A 19,701-nucleotide genomic window follows, 5' to 3' on the forward strand; every position below is an offset into this window, starting at 1 on the left:
TTTATATAGCAACTAGAACATTGACCTGGCTTTTGGCCCGTTACCACTCTGAGGTCATCGCCTAGCATACCCAATATCGAGTATCTTGGTGCAAGGCAGGCCTCCTATAGAAGTTACATGGATTAATCTTACACCCAAGATCCACGAATGGCAAGAGTAGAGGATATGTCCAATGCAACTCCTAGGGATTTAACACTGTAGACACACCAAGCAGAAAAGAAAAAGGTTCATTTTAATCACCAAATGAAGTGTTATCTAATCTAGGAAATCCACACACATAGTTTTGAAAGATACACAAGGTCTTCGACAACGTCCTGCAAATAAAGCATTAGTAGTTTATGATCATGTCTTCATCCCATGATCGCCACACACTACAAATAGACCATTAGTAACACAAAATAATCTAATCTATGTCCTAGAGAGTGATAGAAACCTTAGATGCAGATTTTGATTGATGCATGTACTTTTTGTGAACCCAGGTGTGCTCTGATAGAGCAGATGGCACCCCAAAAGCCCAAAATGGCTCAAAAAACTCCCAAGTGCACCCAAATAGTGTAAACTATGTCAATGACATAGTTGGGGCCCAGTTGGGCATAGTTGGTTGTTTATGGCCACAGTTGCGAAGTCAAGTGCAAAGTGTGGGGAAATGGGTGCCTAGACAAGACCCAAGAACTAAAATTTTCAAAGCTACACTTCCAAGTGCACCCAAATAGTGAAAATTACATCAATGAAATAGTTAGGTACCAGTTGGGTGCAGTTGGTAGTTTTTGGGTGATGTTGGGAAGTTGGGAATAGTAGAAAGAGGTTTTGGTGGCTTCTAGGCTCCTCAAACTGCTCCTAGGGGTCCCAAGTGCACCCTGACATAACAGAGTGTACCCTAGTAAACAAAGCTAATAGAATGCATGAAATAAGAGCAATGAAGTAGTTTACTGGAACCCTTGATTAATCTAGGTGTGAAAAAGAAGAGCAGATAATCGTTATACCCTTCCAAGTGAGCTCCTTCCTTGCACCTACAAGGACAAAACAAGAAAACCCAAGTTAGATATGCATGTTCACGTCTGGTTCACCAAATGTAGGACCAAAAAATGGGTTAAATTCACAAAACACTATAAGAAAATCAAAAAACTCAGTAATCATGCATTAGCACCCACTAGTCTACCATGAAAGCCAAACTAATAAAGAAATCAATAGAAGCCCCCTCTTTTGTTTGTAGCTCCCATGTCCTTCTTTCTTCTTCGAATGATTGTAGCTCCAACCTACCTATAGTGCACACAAGATTGAAGCAAAAGTCCATGATATGGATAATGCCATGAGAATACTAGAAGTGTGATTTTAAGCTTGAGAGAAAATGATGTGAAAATGCAAAGAAGTTTGGATGCAAAGATTAAAGAATTCAAGGATTCAAAAAGAAGACTCCAAAATTGAAGACCCAAAATGAGAGAAAGAGTGTCCATTTTATGGAGGATCAGAGTATTGGATTTACCACCCATAGAAATGCAATGTGGAAAGAGATTCCTTTGAGAATCTATGATGCATATGACATAATATGCCAATATGTAAGATTCTATGACGCATGCAAGTCAAACTTGGCTAAATGCGGAAGAGAATCTATGACCTGTCATAACCCACTAAAAGCCAAGAATCTATGACAAGTAAGCCAAATAGGGACATGCGTAAGAGGTAAGAATATTTAATTATGAAAAATCCCATGATGCAATATTTTTTGGAATATTCAAATTAAAAATCCTCTTATTCAACAAAATAAGAATTAGTAGAAAATGGAATAAATGATGGAAAATGGAACTTAGGAAATTATAAATTTCCATGGCTTGCAGATAATGAATCAATTAATTAATAAAATTAATTAATTAAGGATGACAATTAGGAAGAATAATTAGAAAGAATAATAGGATTAAATTATGAATTATTTAATCCTCTAGAGAAAATTAATAAATGATTGGCCAAATTGAATAAATGAATGCGACCGTACCCTTTGATGAAAATGTGATGATGATGGATATCAAATAAGATGATGACAAGTAGACCAAAGCCATGGTCAGATTAATTGATTCAAGTTGATAATATGCCAAGGACACATGACATAAATTGATTGATACGTAACATTTAACTGACATTGTAAATGCTACAGGATCGAGGTTGATTGGAAATGTTGATCATAATAACATTGACCGATACTATCAATATTATTAAAATGGTTGCTGATGCCATGATTTGACATTCAAATCCTCAAAAATGTCAAAGATTGAAGGACATGAATGATAGTTTGACCTAGCACTAAGAGCCACAATAGTACTAAGGTCAGATTGATAAGATTGATAGGTTGATCAGTTTCCAAGGCACTGAAAGCCACAACGATGCCTAGGAGCAGATAAATGATGATTGTTTTGGGATGTTTGATATGTTTTGGGTTGATTAAGACTGATTCCAATTGATTCTGAGTTGATTTGATATGAAATGATTTCAAGTTGATATGAAATGATTTCAAGTTTATTTGATATGATTTTGAGTTGATATGAAATGATTTCAGGTTGATATGAAATGATTCCAAGTTGATTTGATATGATTTCGAGTTGATATGAAATTGATGTGAAAGGGGGTACAAATGATGAAATATGGTCAATTTTGGCCAAAAGATCAGAGTTAGTAGAATGAGAAAATGGGTCAAATTAGTATGATGAAGAAATAAAATCACAAATGCGAACCATTTCGAAGTGTCTAGAGCACTTATATTCATACTTTAGTTCTTCAAGAGAAGACGAAGAGACAAATAAGAAGAATGTGAAATGAACAAAGATGATAGTTGGACTTCACATCCAACAAGAGATACGGGTGAAACGGATAATTGGAATCTAGACAGGTAATATATGTATTTTTTAAGAATAATTTGAATTTTTTGGTGTTAGAAGAGCCATCTTCCTCTGTATATTTTAGCACAAGATCTTAACTCTTTATTACTATACATTTTGTAGTTTACTGAACAGTTGGAATTTTGGTGAAAGAAGCAAAAAATGAATCATCAAAGACTTCTTATTAATTCACCTTTGAATTAAAGGTTATTTTGTTGATATATTCCCGTTGTAAATAATAAAATAAAACTTATTTCAATACTCTTATTATGAGGAAAAATAAGTTATAATTAATTAATGATGACTATCAATAAGTTTAAATGTACAAATTTAAAATATATTTATCATTTTCTTAATGAAAATATCTTATTTTATTTTCTATTTTATTGTATTTATTGATAATATTTATTATGCTAATGACTTGCACTCACATTTTTAAGCTGAGAGCCTTTCTACAGTGGCAACAATCTTCGATGTAAACTTTTTCTATTTTGAAAAAAAAATGACATTCATTTACACGTCAGAAAAACAAAATAGAAATAGACTAAATATAATTATAATTAAAATTGTGAAAATTATAGAGGGAAATGAAAGTAAAAATGAGGAAAATCAAGAGTCTCAAATCATTTCCTCCCACCTCTTAGACACACACAAATATGCAATCATGAAAATTATAGGATTATGAAAACAGATGCCTCGAGAAGGATATCTCTAAGCTTATTTTATATATATAATATATATAAGCTAGTTATAGAGTAAATTGTGAGTTTATTTGAAAGGCTTTAGATTAGAACTTACTTAATAAATAATAATTGTTAATTACAATACACGATAATAATAACGAATTTTGACTTCAGTTTCTTATCAATAAATTTTTATTATTATTTTATCACACATTATATAGATTTTTATTTAGATGAAACACTGATATTTTTGGTTTTAGAGATTTCTATTTTTATTAAAAGGTTAAAGAAAACAAAGAAAAATTATCCCTCATTTCAATTGTTAATAAAATACCGATTTCCTACATTGCACGTGATTTATGATTTGTTAAATGTTAATAAGAAGTGCTGCATAACTAAACATATATCGTATGTAGAATGTTGAGACTTCATTTTTTCAACATTATTTTCTCTTTCCCAGTCCTCCTCCGATTGTGAAAGTAGAATGTTGAGACTTCATTCTTGCGTTGTCCATAATCAACGCTCTGTATATCCACAATATCTTCCATTTTGAAATCTCTCGGGTAATTAGATGGACAGAAGATGCGATCACATTATAGAGTAGCCAACATATTTAAGTATAAAGGCTCCTCTAATAGCTCCCCCACGAATTGGAGTTGTTCACAGTTTGTTCTTGATTAGCACAGTTGCCACTATTTATAGTTTTGTTAGTTCAGTCCTCTCTCACAGTAGGTGTACAATGGTTTTGGTTAAAAATCAGTTATGATTTTGAATGGAACTTTTGAGGAGCTCCCTTCTGTGGAAGCTACTTATTTTTAATGAGATGAGATTCCAATAGCTCTTTACTTCACCTATTCGTCTAGCAATCATTATGGAATCAGAGGCCATCTGCAATGACATAAATATGGCACCATTGTCAGATACAATTTTCATCCCATATCCAAATAAACAATTATTTCATTCTCAATTCAATTCTGTAAGATTTATATTTTCTCAATACTTGGTTCAATGATCACTTGTTTCTATTTGTTTATTTACATTTCACAAATTTTGTGGTTATACTATTTGAGCTTAACAGTTTTCTAAATTTAAGTGTGCAAAATTCTAGGGTTTGATTGAGCAACTTTTTTCTAGGATGCAGGTCAACTATTTGTCACCAATAAAACTATAGTTTTTTTTTGAAGGAAGGTAGGTCAACTATTTGACACCAATAAAGCTATAGTTTTTTTTTTTAGAGGAAGGTTCGTCTATTTGCTATAGGAGTTTTCATTTTAAAATAGATGCTTTTTTTTTTTAGACATAATAAGAATTTTTGTTATAATACAAAAAATTTCATTATGTGAAAAGGGTCCTTTCTAAGTCTCACTTGCATAATTATCACTTTTGATACTTTATCATTTGTTAGTCTTAAAAATAACACTTTTTCATTGAAGTGTTCAAATTTATATGGTGAAAATATTTAGATAAAAAATTATATTGTATTATGTTTATATGCATTTAATAAAAAAATATTAAAATTATATTATATTGTATCTACTAAAGTTAATTTTTTATTTTTAAAAAAAAAAAATAAGTGAAAAATGAGATATTTTTAAAATTAGATGTAGTGATCTGATGTTAAAACATATCTATCTTTATAAAATGTATTATATTAAAAGTTTATTCCTTTATTTGAATTGGAAATTTGATTAATATATTTCAGTCATATAATGTTCAATTTAGAAAGTGGAATTAACTTTGACAAATGTCATATTATTCAAACAATTATGTTTTAATTTGTAAAAATGAACATTCTTTTACTTCTCTTGATATTGGATCAATAGATTTCATTCTTATAATGTCTGATTTAGAAAGTGGAATTATCATTTTGACAAGATTTAATTTAATGTTGTAATATAATTGTGTATTAAAAATATTTAACAAAAATATTAAATTTTGGAAACTAATATAAGATATTTTTAATATTAAGGGGTCATGCTTTATTTTAGGATCAAATTATAGTTCTAATAATGGTTAATAAGGTTTATAGTTGGAATTTTTAAAACTAATATAAGATATTTTTAATATTAAGGGGTCATGTTTTATATTAGAATTAAATTATAATTCTGATAATGATTAATAAGGTTTATAGTTGAAATTATGCTTACAGTTATTAGAAATATTATAATCTACATGTAGTAAATTTTAATGTCATTACAACTCATCTTGCATAACCTTAAAAAATGTAAAATTTTTTATTTATATAATAAATATATCTCTTAGAAAATTAATAAAACTTTCTAAAAGGTTATAAGTTTTATGTGTAAAAAATTAAATTTTGTAAACTTATGTAATGAAAAGTTTAATTTTTTATATATAATTATATCTATCTTTACAAACACACACACACACACACACACACATATCATTAGGTTCATTTAATAGTAGAGATAGTACATAGGGGGAAGAGATGGTAAGAAGGAGAGTGTGTAATTAGAGGGGACACACAAGAGAGAGTGGGAGAAAAGAGATAGGGATAGATGCATGAGGTAGAGTTAAATAGTGAAAATTGAATAATAATGGTGAGAATGGGGAGTGGGGAGATGAGGCAAGGAGAGAAGGGAAAGGGGAACATAGCTGATATATAACTTGAGAAATGAGATAATTAAGGTCTCAGAGGTATGATGGAGGATGGATGAGACAGAGTGAAAGAGAATAGTAAGAAGGGCATGATTTGAGGGGGAGGGATATACGAGAAGGAGAAGGGGAGAGATGAGGTACAGAGTGAGAGGGATCATGGGGAAATATATGAAGTGAAGATAAAGAGGATAACTATGGCATAAAATAAATAGATATGTTTATAGAGAGAGAGAGAGAGAGAGAGAGAGAGAGAGAGAGAGAGAAGCATTAATATATATAAACTAGAGAGAGAAAATTATTTGAGGGGGAGGGGAGAGATAAGGTAGAAAGATAGAGGATAAGTGAGATGTATATGGCTTAAAGAGAGAAAGAGGATTCTTATGGAATGTAGTATATTTTTATGGTGATGGAGAAAGGAAAATGAGAGAGAGTTATGTAGTAGGGGTCAAAGGGAGTGGGAGAGATTTTGAGAAGGAGAGGGAGATGAGAGAAAGTAAGAAGGGGAGGGTTTAGCTATAGGGGATTTCATGTAGGGGAGAGAGAGAGAGAGAGAGAGAGAGAGAGAGAGAGAGAGAGAGAGAGAGAGAGAGAGAGAGAGAGAGAGAGAGAGATTTATAACCTAGAAAACTAGTGCAAAGAATAAATATCTAAACTATGAATGCAAATGATACAAAATCAAAATAGCAACACAAAGTTAGTCTCCAAGAGAGTAATGCAAATGATAGAACCAAAATAGAATTAAGAGGATGCTAAAAATAAGGGATCCAAATACAAGCCAGGTAGCATGCTTATATAGGCTAGGAAGAGGGAGGAGGTGGCAACACAAACCAATGAGGAGCAACCATCTATCAGACTAAAGATAGCAAAGTATCTTCCCAAGATAGCTAATGGATGCTCACATGTAGGAAGGTGACACCTCACAACCATTCAACTAATAAGACATGCTTTATTAACCTAAGTGAGATTATTAAAAGTGTAGGAAAAACCTAGCAAAATAAGAAAAATTAAAAACTACACTAATAGGAACAACCACCTGGGTATGAGATTATTGGTCATGGAAATAAGATTTATAAGCTCAAGAAGGCACTCTATGGACTCAAACAAGCCCCAAAAAAAAAGGTATAAAAGAATTGATTCTTATCTTTTACAAAATGACTTCAATAGGCACAATAGTGAGCCTACCTTATATGCTAAGCTGAATGAGCAAGATGGGATCTTAATTGGTTGTTTATATGTTGATGAGTTGATTTTCACGAGTGATTTATTAATTTATATGTTTAAATCAACTATGAAAAATGAATTTGAGATGATAGATTTGGGTTTAATGATGTAATTTCTTGGTATTGAAGTGAATCAAAATCAAAATGGTATATTCATCTCTCAAGAAAAGTATGCAAATGATATTTTGAAGAGGTTTAATATGTTGAAATAGAAATCAACGCGAACACCAATTTTCATAGGTTTGAAGCTAAGAAAGGATGACAAGGGATATAATGTAAATTGAATGGTGTATAAGAAACTTTTTGTGAGTCTCATGTATCTAACAACCATAGGACCAAATATAATGTTTGGAGTTAGACCCATTTCAAGATTCATGAGTTCTCCAAAAGTTTCTCATTGGCAAGCAGGAAAAATAATTTTGAAATTTATTAGTGGAATAAGAAATTGTGGAATACTATATTCAAGATGAAATGATTTCAAGCTAATAGAATACACTAATAGTGATTGTGCAAGATCCATTGATGATAGGAAGAGAACTTCATGTTATTTCTTCCATTTTGGATTATGTGTAGTATCATGAGCTTTAAAGAAGGAACTAATTGTGACTCTTTCATCAATTGAAGAAAAGTATGAAGTATTCAAAAGTGTAGCATGTCAAGCAATTTGATTGAGAAGAATGTTGAAAGAGTCAAGAAAAGAAAAAAAGGATGCAAAAAAAATATATTTTGATAATAATTCAGCCATAAAATTATCAAAGAATCAATATTTTTTACAAAAGAAGCAAAAAAATTGACATAGGGTATTATCTCATTAGAGAGGTCATCACAACTAACAAAAATATTTTTGAACATTGCAGATCAAAAGCTCAATATGTGGAAACTTTCATCAAACCATTGGGAAAGGAATTTTTTGTGCATCAAAGAGATCGATTGAGAATCGTAGACAATAGTTGTGATTAAAGGAGAGTGTTGAAATTAATCCCACCTGCCGTATCTCCATAGACTTCATTTCCTTCTTGTTTTCTTCTATCTCATTATTTTGTTTGGAAAAGTTTTGTATTTAATATATTATTATGATACTCTTTAGAGACTTTTATAGTGGACATCAAACATTTATAAAATGTGCTTCAAATATCTCTCTTGCAATACTCTTTTTCTTGCTCACATTCAATGTACAAGGAGCTAAGAATGAGGTGTCAAGAAAAATTTTAAACAAGGGCTTTGTTGTTGAAGGGGACAATAGTTACAAAAATTAGAAAAGAAAGGAACTTGTGTGTTGCTATAGTAACAAAAATACTCAAGGAAAATAGAGGTTTTCTTTCTTTTTCCATTTTATGTATAGAGAAGCAACTTTGTTTTGTGGAGTAAATTTGTATCCATTGAATATATGCAATAAGTATTGAAAAGTTGTCTTCAACTCTATTATTTTCTCCATGTCTATTTTCCTCTATCTATTTCCATCATCTCTTTCAGTACCATTTAGTATCTCATTTCTTGAGTTCATAATATTCTAGAGAGTAGTAGACCAAGCCATCTCCTATCGATAAGATGAGCATATGATTAATGTTTGTTGCTACACTCCATCTATCATGGCCCCTTCTTAATGAGATATTTTAATCCTTGTGGCTAAGATATTGTCTATTTCAAAAGGATTTTTATTTATATTTGTTGGATAAAAACTAATCTCTCCTCTACTTATGTCGTCAAATTTAACTAAACTACAAAGTTATCTATAATCCTTACATCTCCCAAGAAATTATGTAGCACTTTAACATGTCCTCATGTGGGTCGAGTCTTTAGCTTTCATGCAATTGTCTAAATATTAAAAACCTATAGACTTCACCCAAGCATATAGGTTCTCAAAGTCTTCTATGAATAGAGCCTTTTTCATCAGTTGGAATCGGTGAATAAATAACCAATCAGCATTTTCTTTCAGTGTTGTCATTAGAAATATTTTTTGTAGTTTATATCTGTAATAATTTTTATTATTTATTGTTATTTTTCTCTTCAATATTTAATAATAGCTTAAAATTGTTTGAATAAAAAGAGACAATCTATATATGTTGTGAATATTCACTTCTACCCTTTCTTGGAAAGACACTTTTATGATCTGTCATTAATGAGTCTAGACTCTTCTTAGATTTTCCCCACTCTCAAACCAAACCATAACTTGGTACTTTTGTATATTTTACCTATAACCCATCCACTCATTCCTTCGAAAAATATTTTATCTCCTCCACTCCTTGTTGTTATCCATTTGTTACACATATTTTTCACAAGATTCATCAATAGAAGCTCCCCATACTTACCCTGAAAAACCATTAGAACATTTGGATGAAATAAGTTATATCATCTTTTAAAATCTAATTAATTTACTATATCTTCAGGTAAATGAACTCATCAATGTTCAAATTTGTGTGACCTAGAATTGAAATATTGTAAACAAAATTGTTGAATCAAAGCATTTTTATTAATCTTTGTAGGCTATGCCAATTTTTAACCAGTCATTCAAGAATGATGTTATAATGTGGAGCCTAATCAGACTAATATGTTAATTTTTTCCCACTTTATTTGGCATGGTTTCCCCCAAGATTTTACTAAAGAGGTCTGGGGGTAGCACCCCCAAGATAGGGTCAAGGGATAGTGCCCCTTGTGGTTTCCTGGGTTAGAGCCCAAGGTGTGCTCCCCATCATAGTACAAGGTGGGATCGAGGGCAAGGTTAGGGATTTCATAATGAGTGATGAGATTGTAGCTTCTTGCTGTAGTATTGAAATGTAAGGTATTGTGGATTGTAATTACTAAATAATAATAATATTGGACTTGTTGTTTGTGAGCGTAGCCATGGGATTGGGTAAATCACATTAAATTTTTGTGTTTTGTGTTTTTCTCTAGGTAATTTATTATTTTCTAATATTGGTTGTATTTGCATGTAATTGTTATTTATGTATGTAGTTGATCCTAAGAAATGACCTATGTTTGAATCCAAGGGAATTCCCATAAAAATAAGAAGATAAATGCTCACAATTTGAAATCTTAGAGAGTAGACTATTACTTCAAGGAAGTTCAAAATTGTATATGAGTGATCTTTTTTACATAGATCAACTAATAGTGAAAATAAAAAATAGTCACTCTCTACAAAAAGATACTTCTGAACATTCAATACATAGTTTTCAATTTAATTTCATTCTCTAGGAATATATCTGAAAGTATTAGGATTCAAAGGAGTAAAAAAATTAAGAGTTTAGTTGAGTACCAAAGCTAACTGCCCACTAACATTCTCAAATGTTGTTATATTTATTTTATGGAGAAACAATTAGAGCACGTGAGGGGTAGAGGCTAGGAGGTTAGATATAAGTTTTCTAAAGGCACTAAGAGTTGAAAAGCTTGTTAGATCTCATACAAATCTAGTAAAACAAATTCTCCTTTATTTAATAAATAGGAATCTTCATTTGCATCTATCTTTGAAACCACTTTGTTAGTAATCTGGTGAAATAGGGTAGATTGGGTAGAGACAAAGAATACACAATAGAACACAAAATACCCAAGAAAATATTTTACACGCTTGTTCTACAGCAAGAAGAAATCAATGAAGAATTGGATTTTTATGCTTCCGAAGTACGACTCAATAATTTTTTATTTATTTTTGGGTATATAGTGTTCTATTATGTATTCTTTGTTTCTGTTTGTCTCCCCTAATTCATTATATTACTGACAAGGCTAACAATAACGATGATGGTAACCCTTTTATGATTGTGTTGAGCGCTTTCCTTAGCTACTCGAGGTTGTATAGGAATCATTTGCTACTATCATGGTTTTCTTACAAGCGTTTGGAGGCTGTGTAAATTATAGGGGAGAAATTTATTGTCTTTTGTGTAACACCTCTCTTTTGTGGGCTGTCTTAAGCATTTTTACCCTATACCCTTGTGGTTTAGGAGCTTTTATGTTACATTTCTGGATCATGCCTTGTAAGAAGGAGAGCGATGCTACAACAACTTATGGATTTTTTCACTCTACTCCTTTTTGGGGCTTGGCTCATTCCTTGGCTCTTTCTGAGCAATGTTGGTTGTTCCCAAAGAGCTCAAGCCCTTATTTTATTAATAGGTTTTGTAGTTTTTTTTTTGGAGTCTTCGGTTCTTACCTACTTGATGCATTTTGGTTCTCTCATGCGCTTTTCCAGTGGTATATGAGGGAGGGAGATTTCTTCTCTTTTTCTCTTCGTATTGTGAAGGGTACTTTTACTATTATGTTAGCTTCTCTTTGTGCCCATTTAGGTTTTATTATTCTTTATGGTAGATGTTCTTCAATTTGGACTATGGGAAGAGGCTTTTGGGTTCCTCTACCTTGGTGGTAGTTTTAATCCTATATTTTTAAAGTTAAACCCTCTATTGGGGCTTTTGGTTCATGTGATACCTTTTTGTTTCTTTCTTGAGAATTTTGGAAAAAGTGATGGATAGGGGTCCTATTACATATAGTTTTTTTTCCTTAGGATTCCCATATTGTTATCTAATCTTCTGTTTGTGTCCATTTCAGGTTTACTATTGTGCTCATTTTAGATTTAGTTTATGATTGGACATGGTTGTTGGATGGGGACCATTCCCCTTTGTAACATAGACCTTTGGAAAATGACATGACTCTATTTAAAGTTAAATAAGTTGGGTTTGATAAAGAAAATTTTCTCTTGAGAATTTCTAATGAGGTAGAGTTGCTGAAATAACTACCTAATGAAGTTTTTATATTTGTTTGAAACATTTATATCTATTTTGGTATATTATATGAGGAGGCTTGTTACTATCATTGATGATCAAGTGTGGAAAACCATTGTAGTGTTGGTGTTTCTCAAGGAGGAGGCACATGTTTCTTCACACCTAGGGTTGGCTGATCATGGTGCCTCTATTTGGGGGTTGTATTTGGAGGGATTACAAATCCCTTTTATTTTTGAAAGACTTGTGGAGGTAGGGTTATTAGCTCTTAGTTTTGGACCATTAGAGTTTTCTTTATTTTTTTCTATCTTATGGTTGTTCTATTTAGGGGCTTGCATCTCCCTTTGTACAGAAGCATGCTTTTCTAATTAAGTAAAATGGGAAGTGCCTGGACACATTATACTAAAATAACATCAAGTCCTTGGATAGTATCAATAAGGTCACAATAAGTGACACCTAACAAACAAAACCCAAACCAAAACAAACATCTCCAACCAAGAAAAAAATATAAAACTAAAAACAAACTAACCTGGTTGTAGAGAAAAAAAATAGCCACAAAAGGGACAAGCCCAAAAACTAGACTTGTTACCAATAGAAACCAAAAGATGAAAAATAGAAACCACCTATTGCACCAAACCCAACAACTAAAACAATTGCACTGAATTAAACTAGCAACTAGCACCATCATGAACCACCACATATCAAGAACTTAATGTACACCACTCAGAGTAAATAGAACATGACCCAACCCATCACCTTTGTAGCTCCTTGAGCTGATCTAGTGAGGAGAACTTGAGGGAACACAAAGGCTTGGTCTCACTCAAGGCAGCATGTTGTTACTTTTTGGGGGAGTTTTACTATTTTTGGTTTTTACCCTAGTGTTAGAGAAGCATTTTTTATCAATTTTAAAGAGAACTTACTCATCTTAGTTGTGTCTCATTAGGAAGAAAAGCTATCTTAGTAGGCTTAGAAGGTTTAGAATCCTTACAAAAATTCTTAAAGGTTTGCAATTTTTTTGAAAAACCCTACAAGGTTTTGGGTTCCTTTCAAAAACCCTATGGACTTGCACTTGGAGACTTGTCTTCTTAGTGAAGTTAATTGTTCATTGTGTTGTTGTACATAGGATCTTATCACTAAAAAGGTCTTAGGGGCTTCCAATCCCTTCCTTTTTAATTAAAATCATTCTCAAATATTTCCCAATCAATAGATGCACCATTTCTTACAAATTTGAATCGCCAATGCCTTGGTGTGTCCAAGATCACAAGAAGCTTATAAAATAACAAGAGCCTTTATGAAGTATTAGTAAGATGACCTTTATAAACAAAAAAGATAAACTAAATAGTCTATAGGATATTTCTATGCTATCTCTTCTTCATGACTATATACACCACCAGATACAAGTTATAAACTATTAAAGTCTAGGAGTTTGGGCTTGGGTCTCTTCATTAAATTTGAAGAGGATTGTAAGTGCCTCATTTCTATCCAAAATTAGTTCTATTTAAGATATATCTCTATCTAGAGCTTAAAGATGTGTTTTCCAGTCCTTTCTCTTCTTTGTTATGTTTCAACTATGTAAATTGTTGAATTCCTCTATACTCCTTTCTTTTCATTTTAATAAAGTTCATTCAGAATTATGAGACTATTATATTAGGAAGAAAAAATGAGGAAAAAGTAAAATATTTTTTTATAAATATAATTGTGTTATTTCATGTGATAAGGTGAGCATTTCTATTATTAATTCTTTGACTTTTATAATCTAGCTAGTTTGTGTAAAAATAAAAATCATATATTATTTTCTTTTCTTTTGAAAGGCTTTATCAATAATTCAATAGATGAATTATATTTTTTATAGTTTATCAAGATTTTAATAATATTCTTAAGCAATCATATTTATTTAACAAACACATTAATAAATCACTAAACATAAAAAGTAACACAATTTATTATTCAACATAAAATTATCAAATTTTTTCTAAAATAAAACAATGGTGAGAGACATAATCCTAGCCTCATTCCTTTTCATGGTTAGAGCCATGCGCACAGCGAGACTTGATCCAAGGGCCCATTGAAAAAGAACAAACTAATTGAAGATTGATAATAACAATAATTTCATGGAAATGCTAATTAAATGTATTAGAACAGTAGATTGAGAGATGTTTAATATCGTGCTTAAAATCCATTGAATAGAGTCATATGTCAATTGTGGATCTTCTACATCTCTGCTCTTCTTATTACATTCCTTGCAATGCATGTCTACAAATTGGAGAGAAACTTCTCGATTGGAGGACATATATAGAAGAATCAAAACAATTGTACTTATTACAAATTTACTTAAAATACCATCCTCATAAAACCTTTTACATTTATTTTTAATGAATAGACATTTCGTATTAATTAAATATCTTCATATCCAAAAAATCAATTCAAGTATACATGTATATATTAGGAAATTTATTTTTATCATAATAGTCTTGGCCAAATACAATCCTTCTGTTAAAACATCAAATTGATTAACTATGGTAATTATCATTCTCTTAATCTTAATAAGGTAATCATGTGTAACTCTGACACATGTTTATTTATTTATGTATGGAGTAATGTCTGTTTAATTGCATAAAATAGTGGAAAATCTAGTTGTTGTGTTTGAGGGAAAAGATCTAATGTGAATTCTCTTGGATTAGTGTATGTTTTAGCATTATTGGATTTAATAATATTACTAAGGTGATGGATGAGTATTTATGAGCAATGTCAATAACCCTAATGTCATTCAATAGTAGGATTAATTAGAGATGGTTTGCATAAAATATGAGTTTTATTATAATTTTAACTATTATGATAGATCAATTTTTAAATCAATTTAAACTAATGCGATATTTCTCCCTTAATAAAATTCAAATTATCAAGCTAAAATATAAACTATACATAATCCACACAATTTGCTCCAATGTGTCCAAATTCTCTACAATAGTGACTACTACACCATGTGTTGTAGTCCCAACCAAATATAGCTTTTGCAATTTTTTCTGCTAGGTTCAATATCTTGGTTTTGCATTTAGAAGACTTGTGCCCATGCTTCTTGCATTTGTGACATTTACCTTCAAATTTTGGTTTCTCTTTTCATTCATTAGCTCTATGACCATGCTTATTGGAATTGTAACATTTTTCATTGAATTTATCTTTACCATTACTTCTAAATGTGTTTGATGTATGATTTATCTTACCATAGTGATTGCAAGTAGGCCTTTGATTCTTTTGAGCTCCTTTCTTGGATGATTCACCTTCTTCTATGTATCATTTATTTACCTTTTTATCTATATTGAATTTTCTCATTCAACTGATTCATGTCTGCCTGAGATTTCATCATTGTTTCATTGGTTTTCTTTTCAATGTTTAGATCATTTTATAATCTTTCATTCTCTGATCTTAGATTGATGGTTTCTTTATTTGCATTAGTAAGCTGATCAATAAGGTCTGTCTATTCTAGAGATAGATGCTAAATTTTATCATGCTTTTCCTCTATCTCTTCTTTTCCCTCCATGACTTCACACAATCTTATTGACTAAATTTCTTGTTCTCTTTTCAGCCTTCTAACTTCTTCTTGAAGGTTACCATTATTTTCTAATAGGTTTCTAATTGCCTCATTAGCTTCATCTAAATTACTTTTTGAATAGATATTGATGGATCATGTAGTTGTGACTAGTTAGAAGACAAGGTGGTTTTTCCAAGCTTGGAAGGTTTAAAAGGTTCATTTCAAAAATCCTATGGAATTGAGTTTGGAAGCTTTTCTCCTTAGCTTAGTTTATTGTTGGATGTGTTTTTGTACTAAGAATATTCTAACTATAAAAAAAACAAGGTGGTTTTTCCAAGTTTGGAAGGTTTAAAAGGTTCATTTCAAAAATCCTATGGAATTGAGTTTGGAGGCTTTTCTCATTAGCTTAGTTTATTGTTGGATGTATTTTTTTACTGAGAATATTCTAACTATAAAAAAAACAAGGTGGTTTTTCCAAGCTTGGAAGGTTTAAAAGGTTCATTTCAAAAATCCTATGGAATTGAGTTTGGAGGCTTTTCTCCTTAGCTTACTTTATTGTTGGATGTGTTTTTGTACTAAGAATATTCTAACTATAATTTTTTTTTAGGAGATTCCAATCCCTTCCTCTTTAATTAAAAATATTCTCTAATGTTTCAAGCCCACAGATGCACCATTGCCCACAAATCTGACTCAAAAATGAACTTGGTGGGTCCAAGATCACAAGTAGCATATAAAATAGCAAGAGGCTCTATAGATTATTAGTAAGATGGCTTTTATAAACAATAAAAAAGGATAAACTAAATAGTCCATAAGATATGTTACATTTTATCCCTTTTTGAGGACTACATATGCCTCCAAATATTGTAAAACATTAAAGTTTGAGGTTAGGTTTGGGTCTCTTCATCAATTTTGCTTTGACTTTTGGGAGGATAGTAGGAGCATTATTTCTTTTTGAAATTATCTTTGTTTAAGATGAAATTTTTGAATTGCTTTTTAATTTTTTGTTTTGATTTTAATAAATTTCATTTAAACTTCTGAGATCACTAAATAGGGAGAAAAATGTGAGAAAAAGAAAAACATCTTGTTATAAGAAGAATTGTCTTATTTCATGTGATAAGGTGGATATCTCTATTATTAATTCTTTCACCTTTATAATTTAGGTAGTTTGTGTATGAACAAAAACAATATTTGATTTTATTTTTCTTTTGAAAGGCTATATAAATAGATGAATGATATTGTTTTCTAGCCTACCAAGATTTTAAGGATATTTATGATTAATGACACTTATTTGAGAAGCAACAAAAAAAATATTGAACATAATTAAAAACATAATTTATCATTTAAAATAATTTTTTAAAACTTTTTCTAAAATAAGACAATTAAATACAAGAATTCTACAATATAATTTTTATATTTTAACAAAAAATTAATATATTAATGCCATGATCTCCTCAAAATATCTTTTTTTATATATTTCTACACATATTAAATAGTATTTCATGTTTTTTGTGAGAACGATACTAGCAAGCAACCTCTACTCCCCTCTATTATGGCTTTTGGTTTATGTGATGTTATCTTGGTTTCTCTCTTCAGTATCTTGGGCAAAGTGGTGGATGGGGGTCCTATTACATATAGTTTTTTTTATAGGATTCCCTTACTGTTACTGTTGAAGTTGATGAAAGATCAATCCCACAACTCCAAAGAATAACTACATACAAACACTTGTCACGGAAATAGAGGAGCAAAAAGCTATGGAGGCTCAAATTCATAGATCCACAGAAGATGAGACACTCTTGGTGTGCAAACAAGAATTGAAAATTGTATTGAATGAATGAATGTTATAATGAGACATCAATTCTTATAAAAGAAGATCAAAACCCTAAAAGGTAATTAACCTATGTTGAATGATAATAATAAATAAAATAATTAATTATAATATGTCCCAAATTTATCTTAAGTAAACTAGAGATAATAAGTGAATTAATAATTAAATCAATATGATTTAATGAATAAGAAAATAATTTATTTCTCTAACACCCAACCTTAAGATAAACATAGGGAGTAGCTAAATACCTAAAAACTACTATACCAAGTAAATTTGAGTTTCAACAACAAGCTAACCTATAATGACATACCCAAGCACAACCAAATCTTTGAAAATATGAGAAATAGAGAAACTCACATGGGAAAAACTCTACTCCAAAAAGAGAGGAAATAATGTTTAATAGAACTAGTGAAGGAGTGAAGAAGACTCCAAACTAGGGAATGTCCCAAAAAGATAGAAATAAAAGATAATCACATGAAGAATACCACTGGAGCATGTAGAAGTTTCAAAACTCTTTCAAAAGTAATTGTTGATCCAAAGAACCTCCACTAAAATAGAACCTGATCAGGTAGAGAAGACTATAATCTACATGAATGTTCTCAAAAGACACTACTCAAATTAGAATGCACATAAAGGCAAACAAATAAACTCAAAGATACATATGGCATAAAAACCAAACCCTGAAGATTTCATCAATCAAACATGGAAGACTACAAGAAAAATAGGAATGAAATGAAGAGTTTCAATATGGTAAACTATCCATCTCACCGAAATGCATAGGTACCTAGCCACTACATCCACATAGTAAATAGGAACAAAAATTGAATAAATAGCTCACTCCATCAAACCAAGGAAGCATAAGACCCAATAGAAGAACCCCACTAATGCAAGCAATGGTGAGGTGAGAGGAAACTGGAAAAGTGAGCCAAAAGAACTACATGACAAGTAACCATGATCAAGATGCACAAAAGAATAAATATGCATGTACTAAGGTGATCAATGTTAGACACATCATGAGGCTAGTTTAATGGAAGGGACAACCAATGGACAAAGAAAGATGGCAAAAAAAGGAAAAATAGATCAAGCGCCCATGATATTTTAATTAGAGTAATTCATGTATAATAAGGCACAAGATATGATAAATCCCAAGAATACAATAATTTCTATGAATGTCCTCAGATGATAGTGCTTGAATCAGAAGGCAAAATAAAGAAAAATAATTAAAATAAAAATACAAATGAAATATGAAACTTTATCTTAGTGTACTTGCAAGAATGCATAAAAATGATATCTAAATAGACTAGAAGAAAAATAAGGATGATTTAATAGATAATACAACACATAACGAATCATCTGAAGCAACAAAAGTGATCTGTAGACCTAGAACAACCAAGATATCCACCAGAATGCAAAAATGCAACTAATTAAGTAGAATGTTCTTGGAGTAGAATCTAAAAAACAACCAACATCACTACAAAAAGCTCTGAAAGACCTTTTCAATACTATAAAGAATTCGTAAATTAGAGATCATATGTTCAAGGTGTCTCTTGGAGTGAAAGATTGAACCCCCTAACTTTGACTACACCAATAGGCAAAACCAAACATTATTAAAAATATTAATGACTTGCACCATCATGAAGAGCTCAGAAAGAGATTTCCTACGGTATATGATTTGTCCAAAAATACCTTCGTATGCCCAATATATGAGAAAAAAAAAACAATATATTTTAAGGACAAAACAAATCATACATAGTAGTGGAAAGATAGTCAAATTTTGCCTAAGTTGTGATGACATCAGTGTTGACATGTGTTTGTACTATGCTGACATGCTTCAGACCTCTCAGTACTACATTGATGTGATCATCATTTTCCAAAAGGTTTTTTCTTTTTTCTTTTTTCTTTTTTTGTAACATTATTTTTTCATGGGCCTTTTTAACTTTTTAAGTAAAAAATTTATGAAGGCTTCAAAAAGGGATTTCTTATTTTTTTCATTTATGTTTTAATAAAAAAAAAATCTCCACCTTAGGAAGCATGTAATATATGGGGAAAAATTATTTTGCCTCAAATTGCAACTGTCTCTAAATTGGATAAATTTTATATGGAAATAGAGATCTTGTGGGTGCTACAAATTAACCGGTGAGGTCTATTTGAGCTCAAAGCGCATAAAAAAGTGACCCCCCCCCCCCCCCCCCCCGCCAACCAAATCCAATTGACAAATCCTTTGAAAAATAGCAGATCTAAAAATTAGAACGAAACCT

Source organism: Cupressus sempervirens, chromosome 8, assembly GCF_028749045.1.
Source record: "Cupressus sempervirens isolate cs-2001-9-10 chromosome 8, ASM2874904v1, whole genome shotgun sequence".
Classification (NCBI taxonomy): domain Eukaryota; kingdom Viridiplantae; phylum Streptophyta; class Pinopsida; order Cupressales; family Cupressaceae; genus Cupressus; species Cupressus sempervirens.